This window comes from Phyllobates terribilis, unplaced genomic scaffold, assembly GCF_046119375.1.
Source record: "Phyllobates terribilis strain yellow unplaced genomic scaffold, ASM4611937v1 Scaffold_3__8_contigs__length_932513732, whole genome shotgun sequence".
NCBI classification, from domain to species: Eukaryota; Metazoa; Chordata; class Amphibia; order Anura; family Dendrobatidae; genus Phyllobates; species Phyllobates terribilis.
Window position 1 is genome coordinate 371,279,995 of NW_027362763.1, and position 17,533 is coordinate 371,297,527.

Below are 17,533 nucleotides of genomic sequence, written 5' to 3' on the forward strand. Positions count from 1 at the left end.
GGAAGTGCCCGACCGTGCGCGGACGTCATGTAGACAACTGGGGGCGCGCCCGACCACAGGAGGGCCGGCGCATGCGCACCACGTCGCGGGATAGCAGCACGAGCTCCAAGGCAACACGTAGGTGGAAAGGGGAGGGGAACAGCACAAAGAGCATCAGATATGTAATGCAGATTAAACAAAGGAAGGAAAGCAGGAAATGCATTTAAAACATAGTATCAATTATAAATCGTCCATCAGAAAGTCCTTCTCCTTTTGCTTATCCCCTCACTTTCTCATTCTTCATGTGGAATATCCGTCATCACGCGGTTATTAAGAATGGATAAGGAATGATCCAAAATGGTACAGAATGAAAAAGTTGTTACTTTATCTACAGAAAAACTGGAAAAATAACCAAATTAAAATCATAAGATCAGAGTGTCAATTAAAAATAAAAAATAACAATGAACCCCAGAGTAGACAAATGTGTCCCTCGGGCGCAGTGAGGGTGAATGAGGGGGTTCACCATGTAATATAGGATCAAACTACTCATATTGTCATATCATAAAAAGGAGGAGAAAGAGAGAGACTCATTTAGACCGCGGGGTGACATAGTCCCAAGCATCACTATCCACTTGGCCTCTACTTGCACCAGAATTTTTCTGACATTGCCACCCCGCGCGCCCAAATGTATCGCATCTATCCCCCGCACCTTAAGACAGCTAAGATCGCAGTTGTGGCTTAGCCTTGAAGTGCCTGGGAATACTCTTGAGTTCATCTATGTCGGCCGCCGTCCTGGCCGCACCAATGTCACGCAAATGCTCACGCACACGTATTCTCAGCTCCCTAGATGTTAAGCCAATGTAAATTAGGGGGCAATCGCACACAGCATAATAAATGACGTTGTTAGTGCCACACGAAATATAGTGTTTGATTTTAAATTCTTTTTTGCCATCTGAGGACGTGAACGTGTTGCTGCGCGCGACATTGGCGCAGGCAAGACACCGGCCGCAGGGAAATGTCCAAAGAGTAGGTCCATGAGAACCAAAAGGATTCAACCGCATTGGAGTATAGTGACTTGAGACTAGCAGATCTTTTACATTTTTGGCCCGTCTCGGGGTCATGAGTGGACGATCCCCAAGAACTGGTCCCAGGGAAGCATCAGCTGTAAAGATGTCCCAATGTTTGGTCATGATTTTCCTCATATTCTCCCACTCATGGTTATAATTTGAAATGTACCAAATCTTTACTTGTCCTGTTTCCACACCTTTAGTGATGTCAGAATATAATAGATTGTTACGTGGAGTCCGCCTTGCTCTGTTGTATCCGCGCCTGATACACCTGTTACTGTACCCACGTTGCCTGAATCTATCCTTCAGATCCATGGCCTGGCATTCAAATTTAAGGTCAAATTTAAGGTCAGAGGCCTGTTCCTCAGACCTTAAATTTGAATGCCAGGCCGTGGATCTGAAGGATAGATTCAGGCAACGTGGGTACAGTAACAGGTGTATCAGGCGCGGATACAACAGAGCAAGGCGGACTCCACGTAACAATCTATTATATTCTAACATCACTAAAGGTGTGGAAACAGCACAAGTAAAGATTAGGTACATTTCAAATTATAACCATGAGTGGGAGAATATGAGGAAAATCATGACCAAACATTGGGACATCTTGGCAGCTGATGCTTCCCTGGGACCAGTTCTTGGGGATCGTCCACTCATGACCCCAAGATGGGCCAAAAATGTAAAAGATCTGCTAGTCTCAAGTCACTATACTCCAATGCGGTCGAATCCTTTTGGTTCTCATGGACCTACTCTTGGGACATTTCCCTGCGGCCGGTGTCTTGCCTGCGCCAATGTCGCGCGCAGCAACACGTTCACGTCCTCAGATGGCAAAAAAGAATTTAAAATCAAACACTATATTTCGTGTGGCACTAACAACATCATTTATTATGCTGTGTACGATTGCCCCCTAATTTACATTGGCTTAACATCTAGGGAGCTGAGAATACGTGTGCGTGAGCAAGTGCGCGACATTGGTGCGGCCAGGACGGCGGCCGACATAGATGAACTCAAGAGTATTCCCAGGCACTTCAGGGCTGTCCACAACTGCGATCCTAGCTGGCTTAAGTTGCGGGTGATAGATGCGATACATTTGGGCGCGTGGGGTGGCAATGTCAGAAAAATTCTGGCGCAAGTAGAGGCCAAGTGGATAGTGACGCTTGGGACAATGTCACCCCGCGGTCTAAATGAGTCTCTCTCTTTCTCCTCCTTTTTATGATATGACAATATGAGTAGTTTGATCCTATATTACATGGTTAACCCCCTCATTCACCCTCAATGCGCCCGAGGGACACATTTGTCTACTCTGGGGTTCATTGTTATTTTTTATTTTTTATTTTTAATTGACACTCTGATCTTATGATTTTAATTTGGTTATTTTTCCAGTTTTTCTGTAGATAAAGTAACAACTTTTTCATTCTGTACCGTTTGGGATCATTCCTTATCCATTCTTAATAACCGCGTGATGACGGATATTCCACATGAAGAATGAGAAAGTGAGGGGATAAGCAAAAGGAAAAGGACTTTCTGATGGACGATTTATAATTGATACTATGTTTTAAATGCATTTCCTGCTTTCCTTCCTTTGTTTAATCTGCATTACATATCTGATGCTCTTTGTGCTGTTCCCCTCCCCTTTCCACCTACGTGTTGCCTTGGAGCTAGTGCTGCTGTCTCGCGACGTGGTGCGCATGCGCTGGCCCTCCTGTGGTCTGGCGCGCCCCCAGTTGTCTACATGACGTCTGCGCACTTCCGCATTCCTTGCGGCGTGCCCGCGCGTGCGCGGTGGTTCCTGATGACTTGGGGGCGGCGCCTGACACAGGATTTGAAAGGCGCATGCGCCGGTATGACGTCTCTGAGACACCCGCACATGCCCCCTTTACACGCGTCACCGGTCACGTGAGCGCTCACGCGATCGGCGCGAATGGTTTAAAAAGGTCCTTCATCCCCAGTAATACCACTGCCCCTTGAGAAAGCGGCCCTAGTTGCCGCGAAACGCGCGTCGGGGACGCATTTTCTATCCTTGTCCGACCACTTCAGCCTGCTATCATTGGTAAGAACACCAGTTTTTTCAGGGTCAATCATTTATGATGCATTTCCCCTGTCATCAAGACATTTAGTTATGAGAGGTTACCTTCCCTCATTTTTGCCCTTGGGGAACCCTGTTTAAAATGTCCTGCTATTTGCTAAAATCTGTTAGCCCTGGTAACATGCACACTGCACCTTATTTGATTGGTTTGGTCTTACTGTCTGTCAGCAATGCACTATGAAGTGCGCCACCATATGGTAAGTCTAAGTATAACCCATTTAATCTTGACATTATTATGTACCAGATTAAATTATAATTATACAAAAAAAATTCTACAATTTTGGTCAGGAATTTTTGGTATAGTGCTTTCTCATGTTTTCCCATGTGTTTTCCCATATATTTGCATTTTTTTGGTTCGATGCCCTAACTTTTTTCTATCTGTAAATTTATGCAAATTTGATCAAATATTTAATATCAGGGCAGGCTTTGTTCTGGCTGGATCGGATATTTCATTGTCTACCTTGCTTTTTGTGTTTTGTTTGAGTTATATATTTTTAAATGAATGTTTCAATAAAATATGTATACTTTTTTCTAAGCCATGATGACTCTGTTGTTCTCTCTTTAACTACTTCTATATACACTGCCTGCCTATACACCCTGCCTGCCTGATATCTCTGCAGATGGATTAGTCCTCAGAAGGACTGTTTGTTAAGATGGATATGTGTAATGTACGTTTTTTCTCCCTGCACTACCTAATACACAATCTCCCTAACGCAGCAGCTCTCCCTACACTGTCTGATCCGGAGTCACTGTGACGAGCATGGCGGAGCCAGGTCTGATATAGACCTGATGACTCTGTGCGGCCAGCCAATCACTGTAATGCCCACAACCAACATGTCTACGGCATTACAGTGCATGGCAGGCAATCCCTGCATGTTCATTGTCTCTCTAAAGAGCGCCAAACATGTAGGGAGGGGACCCGAGTTCCCGCCCGAGCAATCCGGAAATACTCGGCGACCGCCGAGCATCTCGAGCAGTGAGATGCTTGGGCGAGCACTGAGCAGTAGCGAGCATGCTCGCTCATCACTAGTTATCTGTCTTTTACATGGATCAATATTCGTGTCTATTAAACATACCGCAGTCCTTATTTTTGTATTGCGTAATACCATGACAATGCACAGCTTTACAGGAACAATGCAATCTGACATACGAGTGTTCTTTGTGCTGTCGGTGGCCAAGTCACTCTGCCACCATTCTCTCTCTTACAGTCATCCAACCACTGCTGTCTAATCTTTTCTTCTAGGGAGGTCCCTGTAAATTCTTCCATTTCCTTCTTCCACTCTCTGCATATTGTCTGAAAAGGCCAGAAATCCATTCCCAACATTAACAGTTGATGAGGAGATTTAGGTCCGCCATGCTGCACAACCTGCCCATGTTCACACATTAGCCATAAAATAGGTAAGCACTGCTGTTCTGCTCTACTGTGTATTTAATTAGTACTAAACTATTATGAGACTTGTGCTTCAGTGTTCCACTGTGTATTGACTGTATATATTGTAAGGCTATGCTGAGTATTGTAGTTAGGGAAAATTTGGTGGCTCCCCCGATATTTTACATTTTCACTAATGCAGAGATTACGTCATGGTGTTGTCTGCGAGCCTCTACAGAAGCCAAACGGTGAAATCTAGATGGCAGCCCGAGAACTGGGGCAGTTATACATCTTTTACACAGGCAAGGGGCCACTCAGTTTGAACGGGTCTGTAAGGATCATGTGGGTCAAAATGTGGCGCTGTGACCAAAGGCTATTGTGAAACGGGGTGCTTTGGGTGCGGGTGTGTTACAGTTTGACTCTGAAGAAATAAAAAAATCATGGTTTGAACTGTGCTAACCGAAATAAAGATCCTTGATGCAATAATTTAAATTATTGGATCAACGATTTTAATTTCGGTTAGCGCTGACCAATCCATGAATTGTCTTTTCCTTCAAGCATCCTGGTGGAGGTCATTCACAGAAGTTGTGCCTATACAACTCACTCAGGTGAGCACATTATCTGGATCTATATTATTTTTTTATAATTGTGTCACCCCATGGTCTGGTGTGATTTGTTTCCCAACAGTGTTTTGACTCTGGTATCCCTCACTCATGTCACATATTGTATGTTAACAAAGGAACTCCAGATTTATGCTGTAAGCAAGGTAATTTTAATTTTCACTTCACTTTGTTCAAAGAGAACAATTTTTACTGTTAAAACTACTATAATGTATATACAGTAAGTAGCAGGTACAAAGCTAAATAATCACATTTTCTTCTGTTTTACAATGAGGCACAGACATAATAGTTGTAAATGGCGGCTTAGGGTTTGCAAAGCCTTTGTCAATCACACAGCATAAAGATCTTGAATTCTCCAGGACCATGTTATTTTTATTTTGTATTTCTATAGTCCACTTCTGCAGTAATACCCGTGCCCTACCTGGTCAGCCTAGTCTTGATCCTATACTTCCAAGAACGGCTTATATGTTGCCTCTTCAGCCCCACTCCTTCTTGCTGTCTTGGGACCCCCAAAACACTGCTCTATTTCTGTCTTCAGGCTGTAGTCACTAAAGCGGGCTCCCACTTATTAGGCTCACTTCTCCGTATCGAGTATCTTCTGGCCATGTCTGTATAACTCTACCATTTCTTCTCCAGTACAGTTACTTTCATGGCTTTCAAATGCAGCAATCTACCTATTACACACACAGCCCAGTAAAGTGACCCATGTGCTTATTCTCTCAGAACTACTCACAAACTGCTGACTCACTCTAACCTGAAAGGGACTCTTCTTACAAGTAATCTTTCCATTTGCAGGACTGGGTAGCTATTAACTCTTTGATGTTCTGCATCTACACTATACCTTCACTTTCTCAGCACAAGTTAATTAATCTTACTTTAGCAGAGTATAATAATACCATAAATAATTAAATAAATCATCACATACAGTACAGACCAAAAGTTTGGACACACCTTCTCATTTAAAGATTTTTCTGTATTTTCATGACACTGAAAATTGTACATTCACACTGAAGGCATCAAAACTATGAATTAACAGATGTGGAATTATATACTTAACAAAAAAGTGTGAAACAACTGAAAATATGTCTTATATTCTAGGTTCTTCAAAGTAGCCACCTTTTGCTTTGATGACGGCTTTGAACACTCTTGGCATTCTCTTGATGAGCTTCAAGAGGTAGTCACCCGAAATGGTTTTCACTTCACAGGTGTGCCCTGTCAGGTTTAATAAGTGGGATTTCTTGCCTTATAAATGGGGTTGGGACCATCAGTTGTGATGTACCGAAGTCTGGTGGATACACAGCTGATAGTCCTACTGAATAGACTGTTAGCTGCTTTTTTCTTACCATAATACAAATTCTAAGTAAAGAAAAACGAGTGGCCATCATTACTTTAAGAAATGAAGGTCAGTCAGTGCGAAAAATGGGGAAAGCTTTGAAACTGTCCCCAAGTGCAGTTGCAAAAACCATCAAGCGCTACAAAGAAACTGGCTCACATGAGGACCGTCCCAGGAAAGGAAGACCAAGGGTCACCTCTGCTTCTGAGAATAAGTTTATCTGAGTCACCAGCCTCAGAAATCGCAGGCTAACAGCAGCTCAGATTAGAGACCAGGTCAATGCCACACAGAGTTCTAGCAGCAGACACATCTCTTCAACAACTGTTAAGAGGAGACTTTGTGCAGCAGGCCTTCATGGTAAAATAGCTGCTAGGAAACCACTGCTAAGGACAGGCAACAGGCAGAAGAGACTAGTTTGGGATAAAGAACACAATGAATGGACATTAGACCAGTGGAAATCTGTGCTTTGGTCTGATGAGTCCAAATTTGAGATCTTTGGTTCCAACTACTGTGTCTTTGTGCGACGCAGAAAAGGTGAACGGATGGACTCTACATGCCTGGTTCCCACCGTGAAGCATGGCGGAGGAGGTATGATGGTGTGGGGGTGCTTTGCTGGTGACACTGTTGGGGATTTATTCAAAATTGAAGGCATACTGAACCAGCATGGCTACCTCAGCATCTTGAGTGGCATGCCATTCCATCCGGTTTGCATTTAGTTGGACCATCATTTATTTTTCAACAGGACAATGACCCCCAAACACACATCCAGGCTCTGTAGGGGCTATTTGACCAAGAAGGAGAGTGATGGGGGGCTACGCCAGATGACCTGGCCTCCACAGTCACCAGACCTGAACCCAATCGAGATGGTTTGGGATGAGCTGGACCGCAGAGTGAAGGCAAAAGGGCCAACAAGTGCTAAGCATCTCTGAGAACTCCTTCAAGATTGTTGGAAGACCATTTCCGGTGACTACCTCTTGAAGCTCATCAAGAGAATGCTAAGAGTGTGAAAAACAGTCATCAAAGCAAAAGGTGGCTACTTTGAAGAACCTAGAATATAAGACATATTTTCAGTTGTTTCACACTTTTTTGTTAAGTATATAATTCCACATCTGTTAATTCATAGTTTTGATGCCTTCAGTGTGAATGTACAATTTTCATAGTCATGAAAATACAGAAAAATCTTTAAATGAGAAGGTGTGTCCAAACTTTTGGTCTGTACTGTATATAAATTGCAATATTACTGTCATGATCATATATTCACTATTACATTATGCATCATGCATGCATTATACAATCCTCATATCTTCAAGGGGTGCTTATTCCTTTCCCATACTCTAACAGGTCCAGTGTGTAGAACTTTTTTATTTTAGGGGCTATGTGTATCTTATTGTTCATTTAAGGGGCCACAGTGTGTAATATTTATATCAGGGATGCAGCATTTAACATTCATTTTAGCAGTCAGAGGAATTACTTATTTTGGTTTTGGGGTCACAGTGCATAGAATTATTTATCTTGAGGGCTACACTGTAGTTTCAGGGAACACAATTTTTTTCTGACAATTTCTCCCTTGTGACCGTCAGAAGTACAGGGCTGATATTGGAGCTATGGTATCGGTCCAGGAGGTAAGTGTGTGTATGTATGTATATATATATATATATATATATATATATATATATATATGTATATATATATATATATTATTATTATTATTATTGTTATTATTATTATTTTTATTTATTTATTATGCCCACATTAGCCAATAAGAAATGGTTGACCAGCAGTGAAAATCTCTTTTCACTAAAGGGCTAGCAACATCTATTTACATGTTTTATTTAGCACTTCCATGTCTTACTTGGCACATGGCTAGGACTGACAGTTAAATTGTGGTCTTCTAGCTGATTTATTTATTTCTTCATTGATGGGACTCAATAAATTAGATGCATTTTAAGCCGAAGTACTTTATTAAAAATGGCGTACGAAATGCCAGTCTTAATAAATTCCCCTCTTTATCTTGTTCTGTTCTATTTCTATAATGAATTTAAATCATTATTTAACTCCGAAACAAATGTAAACCTGAAAGTGTAAATTGGGCCTCTTGGGAAGCTGAAGCATATTTTATGGAGATTACAAGTCTCCTGTAGATCTGAACATCTGGAAGCTTTGCAATGTTGCATGTACAAATAAGTATAAAAGTGATTTAATATAATTCTCCTTAGAATTTGTGATACACTTAAACAGTAATTAAGGTTTAAATGCACATACATGTACTTTATAAGTATAATGCTAACCACTTAAATGATAATAAATCTATTATTATGTATTATGTATTATATATTGTATTGCAGTAAAAACAAATAATAAACCACAAAGTCAGAGCATGGAAAATGCATAATAAGTTGAATGAACAACTTTTTGATATTTAAACCAATGACAAAAGGTAAATAATATTTTGTGATTTCCCTCTACTACTTGGTATTTTTTATTGGAAAGGACATCTATATAATAATTTCACTTTATTCAGGCTAACACCTGCATTGTTGTGAACTTTTTTATCTGTTGGTGGGATGTCGGGGTGGCAAGTACAATATAGTCTTGACTTTAATAAAATTAACTTACAATGCTTTCTCATGGTGACACCTTCATTTTATTCATAAATCAAGAATTCAGAAATTTGTCATGCTCATTGTTGGCATAGGTTTCATTTTCTTTTGTACTAAAGGCCTAAAAATGCAGCAAGATTATTAAAAGGTTGTCACACAAAGGAAAACCTGGGTATCCTGCACCTGGGGCAGAAATTCAGTTTAGTACTCCTATTATACACAACATAAACAGTTTGCGTGGTCATAATGTTACCACTCATATGCAATTTGCATACTGACAGTCACGTGCTTACTAATTACTAGAGATGAGCGTTGTTCTACTCGAACTGTTCGCCAATCTCAAATTCGAGCTGTTTTGGGCGGTGTTCGAGCCGTTCGGCGAACACGAACAATTTGAGAAAAATTCGGCTGTTCGAGGTTATGTTCGATAACTGTTCGTGCACCGAAATCATAACTGGATTTTTTCTCAGTAATGATGAAAATTAATGTTAATACGCAGTTTGAGTGTACAGCGGGGTGGGGGGAGGGGCAGGGGATGGATCTCTGCAGGAACAATGAAGATCTCCATTTTTTTTTCTCTTTCCCGCATTTACAGTAGGGAGGTGCAATCTGTCAGCCTATCAGCAGCGCACACACGGAGCGAAGTGCTTTTTTTCACACAAGCAAGGGCATGTGTCATTGGCAGTGTATGTCACATGTCCTTGCCCTATAAGACCAAGCCATTTTCCCCGTCGCCACCATTTTCTCACTGCTGCAGCTGCGTGTTAGACGGCACCGCTGTTGCTGTGTGCGCTATACCTTGTTAATTTCAAGCCAATTTTCGCACAAATATACAGATAGCTTGGGAGTAGGGAATAGTTGTGATTGCAGTCCTTTTAAGGACTAGGTTACAGCATTTCCTACGACTTTTATCAGGGAGGTCTGTGCTCTTAAATAGATAGGTTGTGGGAGTAAAGACTAATTGTAATTGGAGTCCTTTTCAGGACTAGGTTACATGAGTTCCTATCAGTTTTTGCCAGGCAGGTCTGTGCCAGTGCTGTGCAAGTTTTTTTCACAGCATTTGGCTGAATCTAGCAAAGCTAATCCTTTTTGGCCTATTGCAGAGTGTGTTAGTCAGTGGAGTAGCCTATCTGTGTTGCAAGATATAACACCTGTGTATAGAATACCAATTTTTTTACTGCACCTAGTGAAGTAAAATCTTTTGGGCATAGCATCATTCTATTAGTCCATCTACACTGACCTCCATCAGGTTGCAAACTGAATATAATTTTTTTCTGCATCTAGCTCTGAAAAAATATTTGGGCTTCTAGCAGTGTGTGGGACTTGGTCTATTAGTCCATCTATACTGACCTCCATCAGGTTGCAAATTAAAAATATTTTTTTTCTGCATCTAGCTCTGAAAAAATATTTGGGCTTCTAGCAGTGTGTGGGACTTGGTCTATTAGTCCATCTATACTGACCTCCATCAGGTTGCAAATTAAAAATAATTTTTTTCTTCATCTAGCTCTGAAAAAATATTTGGGCTTCTAGCAGTGTGTGGGACTTGGTCTATTAGTCCATCTATACTGACCTCCATCAGGTTGCAAATTAAAAATAATTTTTTTCTTCATTTAGCTCTGAAAAAATATTTGGGCTTCTAGCAGTGTGTGAGACTTGTTCTATTAGTCCTTCTATACTGACCTCCAGCAGGTTGCAAATTGAATATAATTTTTTTCTGCATCTAGCTCTGAAAAAATAGTTGGGCTTCTAGCGGTGTGTGGGACTTGGTCTATTAGTCCATCTATACTGACCTCCATCAGGTTGCAAATTAAAAATAATTTTTTTCTGCATCTAGCTCTGAAAAAATATTTGGGCTTCTAGCAGTGTGTGGGACTTGGTCTATTAGTCCATCTATACTGACCTCCATCAGGTTGCAAATTAAAAATAATTTTTTTCTGCATCTAGCTCTGAAAAAATATTTGGGCTTCTAGCGGTGTGTGGGACTTGGTCTATTAGTCCATCTATACTGACCTCCATCAGGTTGCAAATTAAAAATAATTTTTATCTGCATCTACAGTACCTCTGAAAAAATATTTGGGCTTCTAGCAGTGTGTGGGACTATTTGTATTAGTCCATCTATACTGACCTCCATCAGGTTGCAAATTCAAAATAATTTTTTTCTGCATCTAACCCAGCCAATAGTTTTGGCCTAATACCACAGTTTGGCCACTCAGCTCTGCTCGGTTACCATCCATTGTTTTTTTGTGCAAACAACTCCAGAGTTGTGAATTAGTTAACCACCAAAATGAGTGGAAAAAGGCCTGCTGCTGGTGGAAAGGGGAATAGGCGTGTTGGGAAGGGGAAAAAAGGTTGTGTCCGTGGGGTAGGTGTTAAAGCAACAGTAACATCTGCAGAAGAAAAACCATCTTCCAGCCAAACTAAAATGTCTACTTCTTTTAGCGGACAATGTGATAAGATCCCTTTCTTACGGCCACGCCAATCGCTACAAATTCCAGATGAGGCACAAAAACAGCAGGTGCTTCAACGGATATCAAGTGCTCCTTTAAGTGGGCTCTCCTCCACATCAACTTCAACATCACAAATACTCCAGTCCTCAAAGGTGTCACCCAAATCGCACTTGCTTCCTCACAGCTCCCAAATCTCCAGCTGCCCGTCTGAGTATGAGGTAGAACAGATGGTTGAGTCTGCAGAGCTGTTTACTCATACTATAGCCTGGGAATCAGAGGTCGACTCCAGCGCTTCTGTGAATCCAGACGAGGAAATGATCTGCACTGATGCCCAAAATCTTTATGAGTCGGATCCAGGACCAGACGCAGAAGGTTCTGACCATAATGTAGACCCTCATTCCCAAACTGTAACTCCTGTTGGTGGAGACAATGAGGAAGACGATGATAAGACTCAAATACCTGATTGGAGCGACAACTTTAGTTTTTTGTCAGGGCAGGAACAGGTTGGCTCTGAGGACGACGGGTGTGATAACGCACAGGGTGATGATGATGAGGTCGGAGATCCCACTTACTGTCAACCCACAGTCAGCCAAGAGATGAAGTCAGCAGAGGAGGTGGAGGAAGATGCTAGTGACGACGAGGTCAGGTTGCGCCTTCCTGGACAGAGACGTAGTACTGGAAGCACGTCAACAACTGCATCCTCAAACACAACTCTGCCTCTCACCACAAGTCGTGGTGGCTCTTCAGGTCGCATGGGTGCTAAGCCTTGCATAGCCTGGGCATTTTTTCAGATCGATAAAGATGACCCAACTCGTGTTATCTGTAACATTTGTCAGCAAAAGCTAAGTAGAGGCCAAAAAATACATAGTTTGAGTACTTCATGCATGAACCGGCACATGGACATGAAGCATAAGTTGCAGTGGGAAGCTCAGTGTGCTACAATGCGGCCTAGCCGGCTGGGCCAATCACCGTCTGCCATATATTGTGCATCCACGGCCTCTTCATCCTCTGTGACTGGGGGGACAGCAGTCACACCTGTTTTGGGGCGCAGACCTGCCACCTCTTTACCCGCAACAGCCAGCGTGATTGGCAGGTCATCATTTTCTTTGGAGGTGGTAACACCAGCTGGTGTTGAGCGCTGTCCGACATCGATAGCACCACCTTTGGATCAAGGCAACCTAACATGTCCGCCTGCATCTTCCTCACAGACCGGCAGTTTGCCGGGGACACCCTTATCAACCCCGTCTAAGTACAATAGCCAGCCCTCGGTCCCTCAGATGTGGACAAGTAAAAGACCATTTCCTCCTAGCCATGAGAAAGCTAAGAGGTTGAATTTCACCATCTGCAAGCTCTTGGCTACAGAAATGCTGCCTTTCCGCCTGGTGGTCACAGAGGATTTTCGAGACCTTATGTCCGTCGCAGTGCCCCAGTACCAGATGCTGGTGGAGCGCAGGCACACCTTTCTTTGAGAAGTAGTGCCGACTGGGCATGTCGCACACAACATCACCGCTTCTTTGAGAAACTCTGTGTGTGACAGGGTGCATTTCACCACAGACACTTGGACGAGTAGGCATGGACAGGGGCGTTACATGTCGCTGACTGGGCACTGGGTAACTATGGTGACAGCAGGACAAGGGGCTGCTGTCCAAGTCTTGCCGTCCCCACGAGTTGTGCGTCAATCCTCTTTATGTCAAAGTTCCTCCACTGCTTCTGCCTCCTCAACCTCCTCTCGGTCTTCCACCTGCACCCAAAGCCTGTCTGGTCATGCCACAAGCTTTCTAACTGCGCAGAAGGGATCCTGCACACCTCCTTACTATGCTGGCAGTAGGGCTCAACGTCATCAGGCGGTTTTTACATTGAAATGTCTGGGAAATGTGAGTCACACAGCTGAGGAGTTGTGGTCAGCTCTGGAGAACCAATTTCATGAATGGTTGTCTCCACTGGACCTGAAACCAGGGAAGGCCGTGTGCGACAATGCTGCAAACCTGGGTGCGGCCCTTCGCCGGGGCAATGTCACACACGTGCCTTGTATGGCTCACGTGTTGAACCTGGTTGTCCAGCAATTTTTAGCCCACTATCCCAGACTAGATGGCCTTCTGCAGAGGGCACGGTCGCTGTGTGCTCACTTCCGCCGTTCACATCCCGCAGCTCAGCGACTTACATCTCTACAGAAGTCGTTGGGCCTGCCACTTCACCGGCTAAAATGCGATGTGCCTACCCGGTGGAATTCAACTCTGCACATTTTGCAGCGACTGTGGCAGCACCGACAAGCCCTGGTGCAATACGTTCTGACGTATAGCCTGGGCCAACGAGATTCAGAGGTGGGGCAAATCACGCTGGAGGAGTGGTCTCAGATCAGGGACCTATGCACCCTTCTGCACAGTTTTGAAATGGCGACGAAGATGTTTAGTGCTGACGATGCCATTATTAGCATGACTATTCCGGTGATTTACATGCTGGAGCACATGTTAAACAGAATTCGGAGTCAGGTGGTGGCACAAGAGGAGGTGGAGGAAGTAGAGGAGGAGGAGTTGTATGCGGAAGGGCTAACATCTGCAAGGTCCAGACGGTCGGCAGCACCAAGGCGGCAGGCATGTGAGGGTGGGGGAGATGGTTTTACCAGGGCGCATGGTAGCAGCCAAACTAGTGAGGAAGGTGCAGGAGCCCAGGAAGAAGTGGAGGACGAACTGATGGAAGACTCATCAGATGAGGGAGACCTTGATCACATTTCTGTTGTGCGAGGTTGGGGGGAGAGGACAGAGGAAGGAAGCATGATTGTTACCTCGCCACCAACACAACAGGGACTTGGTGCTCCTGGATGCGCAACACACATGAGTGCCTTCTTGCTGCACTACCTGCAACATGACCCTCGAATTGTGAGAATTAGAAATAATCCTGACTACTGGGTTGCCACACTGTTAGATCCCCGGTACAAAAGTAAATTTGCAGAAATTATTCCTGCCATAGAAAGGGATGCACGCATGCAGGAGTATCAGCAGAGACTGTTGCAGAATCTTACATGTGCTTTTCCACAAAATACCAGTGGTGCACGTAGTGAATCTCACAGTTCCAACTTGCCAACCGTGGGACCGTCAAGTGTTCAGCACTCAAACCGTAACAGAACCACAGTATCTGCTGGTAACATCAATTTTGCGGAATCATTTCACCACTTTTTTAGCCCATCCTTTGCAAGGCCACAGGAGACAAGAAGTCTGACACATAGTCAACGCCTAGAGACGATGGTACAGGAGTATCTCCAAGTAAACATTGAAGCCACGACTGTGTCACTGGACCCTTGCTCTTTTTGGGCTTCCAATCTGGATAAATGGCCGGAGCTAGCCACTTACGCCTTGGAGATCTTGTCATGCCCCGCAGCCAGCGTTCTGTCTGAACGTGTGTTCAGCGCTGCTGGTGGTGTGCTGACAGATAAGTGCACGCGGCTCTCCACTGATAATGTAGACAGACTCACGTTCATAAAGATGAACAAATCATGGATCCGAAACGACTTTTCTACCCCTGTGTCATCCTGGGGAGAGTAAAAGCTTGATGATTGGTTAAAATCACCCTACCAACCGTTTTAAGCTTTCAAATTACTAATCATGTTTATCTGTATCTTGACTGGAAAATAATTTGGGCTTTGTAGCAGTGTGCAGCACTGATCCTATTAGGCCATCTATACTAAAGCTTCACCAGATTTAAAATTAAAAATAATTTTTAGCTGCATCTAGCCCGGAAAATAATTTTGGGGCTCCGAGATGCGCAAGGCACATAAGTGCCTTCTTGCTGCACTACCTGCAGCATGACCCTCATATTGTCAGAATTCGAAGTAATCATGACTACTGGGTTGCCACACTCTTAGATCCCCCAAACTTTTCGATCAACCTTTTCATTTTAATAAAGACCAAAAAAATGGTCATTTTTGAAATTATAAGCACTAGCAGGTTGTTAGAAACTGAAATCAAACAGTTTTCAACTCAAAACTTTATTCTAGGTGATGTTACATTTTCACATAGGACCCCTTGTTCGAAAGGAGCTTCTGAACTCTCTCGTCCATTGAATTTGTCAGGTTTTGGATGGTTTCTGCTTCAATTGTTTTGCATGAGGACAGAATACCCTCCCAGAGCTGTTGCTTAGATGTGAACTGCCTCCCGCCATCATAGACACTCCTTTTAATGATGCTCCAAAGGTTCTGAATGGGGTAGAGGTCAGGGGAGCATGGGGGTCACACCATAAGTTTGTCCCCTTTTATGCCCATATCAGCCAGAGATGCAGATGTTTTATGTGCAGCATGAGATGGTGCATTATCATGCAGAAAAATGATCTTGCTGTGAAATACACGGTTCTTCTTCTTGAACCATGGCAGGAAGTGCTGTTTGAGAAAATCCACATACATTATGGAGTTCATCTTTAGCGCCTTCAGGGATCCTAAAGGGGCCGACAATCTCTCTCCCCATGATTCCAGCCCAAAACATTACTCCACCTCCTCCTTGTTGGCGCTGTAGCCGTGTTTGCGTGGGGTGTCCATCAACCAGCCATCCTCCACTCCATCCATCTGGACCATCGAGCGCTGCACGGCACTCATCCGTGAACAAAACAGTTTTGAAATCAGTCTTCATGTAATGTTTGGCCCACTGGAGCCGTTTCTGCTTGTGTGAAGTGGATAGAGGAGGTCGACAGGATGGCGCATGCACAGCTGCAAACCTCTGAAGGACCCTGCATCTTGTTGTTCGGGGGACGTTGGAGGCACAAGCAGCTTCAAAAACTTGTCTGCTGCTATGACAAGGCTTTTTTGCCGCTGCTCTTTCAACCTGACGTAATTGCCTGTAGGAAAGAGTCCTCAATTTGCCCTTATCAGCACGCACACGTGTGTACTGTGAATCAGCTACATACTTCTTGATTGCCAAGACACTTCATCCTGATCATCGCACAATGTTGATTGTAGTCATGCCTTGACCTAAACACTCCACAATTTGTTGCTTCTCAGCAGCCGACACATCCTTTTTCTTTCCCATTTTGGCAGAAAATGTAGGCTGCTTAATAATGTGAGAGAGCCTTCTTAAGTAGTCTTGCCTTTCATTGGACACACCTGCCAAACTAATTAGCACAGGTGTCTGCAATTGCTTACAGTGATATAAAGAGCCCTGACACACATCACCATCAATGAGTTTAACTGACAAACAAACAAATTCTTCCCTTATCACTCCTAAACACTTTTTGTATAATAATTTGTACATGTGCTTTTCCACAAAACACCAGTGGTTCACGTAGTGAATCTTACAGTTCTAACTTGCCAACCGTGGTCTGTATGGAGTTGTTCAATAAAGGGCCCAAAATTAAGATAACATAGATGGGAGAGGTCTCTATGAATAGGAATTCCTAAGTATTTGATACCCTGTGAGGGCCAGGCAAAAGGAAAGTTGGACTGGATGGAATCCTATATGGATTTGGGGAGGGAGACATCGAGGGCCTCAGACTTCGCTGCATTGATTTTAAAATTTTACCATGTAACAAAGTGATCTATTTCAGCCATAACAGCATGGATGGATATATGTGATTGAGTGATATATACTAGGACATCATCAGCAAATAGAGAGCACTTGTACTCGGTGCCTCCCACCTCAATCCACCTAATATTGGGGTTATGGCGAATTGATGAGAGCAGGTGCTCCGTCACTAGGATGTATAAGAGAGGGGACAGAGGACATCACTGCTTTGTCCCATTGGTGATTGTGAAAGGTGATGAAAATGTTCTGACGCACCCCCTGGGCCTTGGGACACCCGGAGCCGGACCCTTTTTGGTGGATGCTGGTGGTTGTAGTCTTCGTGGCGGCGACCCAGTTCCGTGGCTCAGGGCGGTCAAACCAGTGGCGGAACTATTTATGTGGTTTTCATGTTTAAATGTCCGACTACGCCACCCGTGGATTGCGGTCAGAGTGAACCGCCGCTACAGGGCAGACCACTGAGGCTGGTGTTGTGGGTGCAGCAGAGCGTAGCATAACTCCCCACGGGAGGAGTATAGCCTCAGGGCAGTGTAT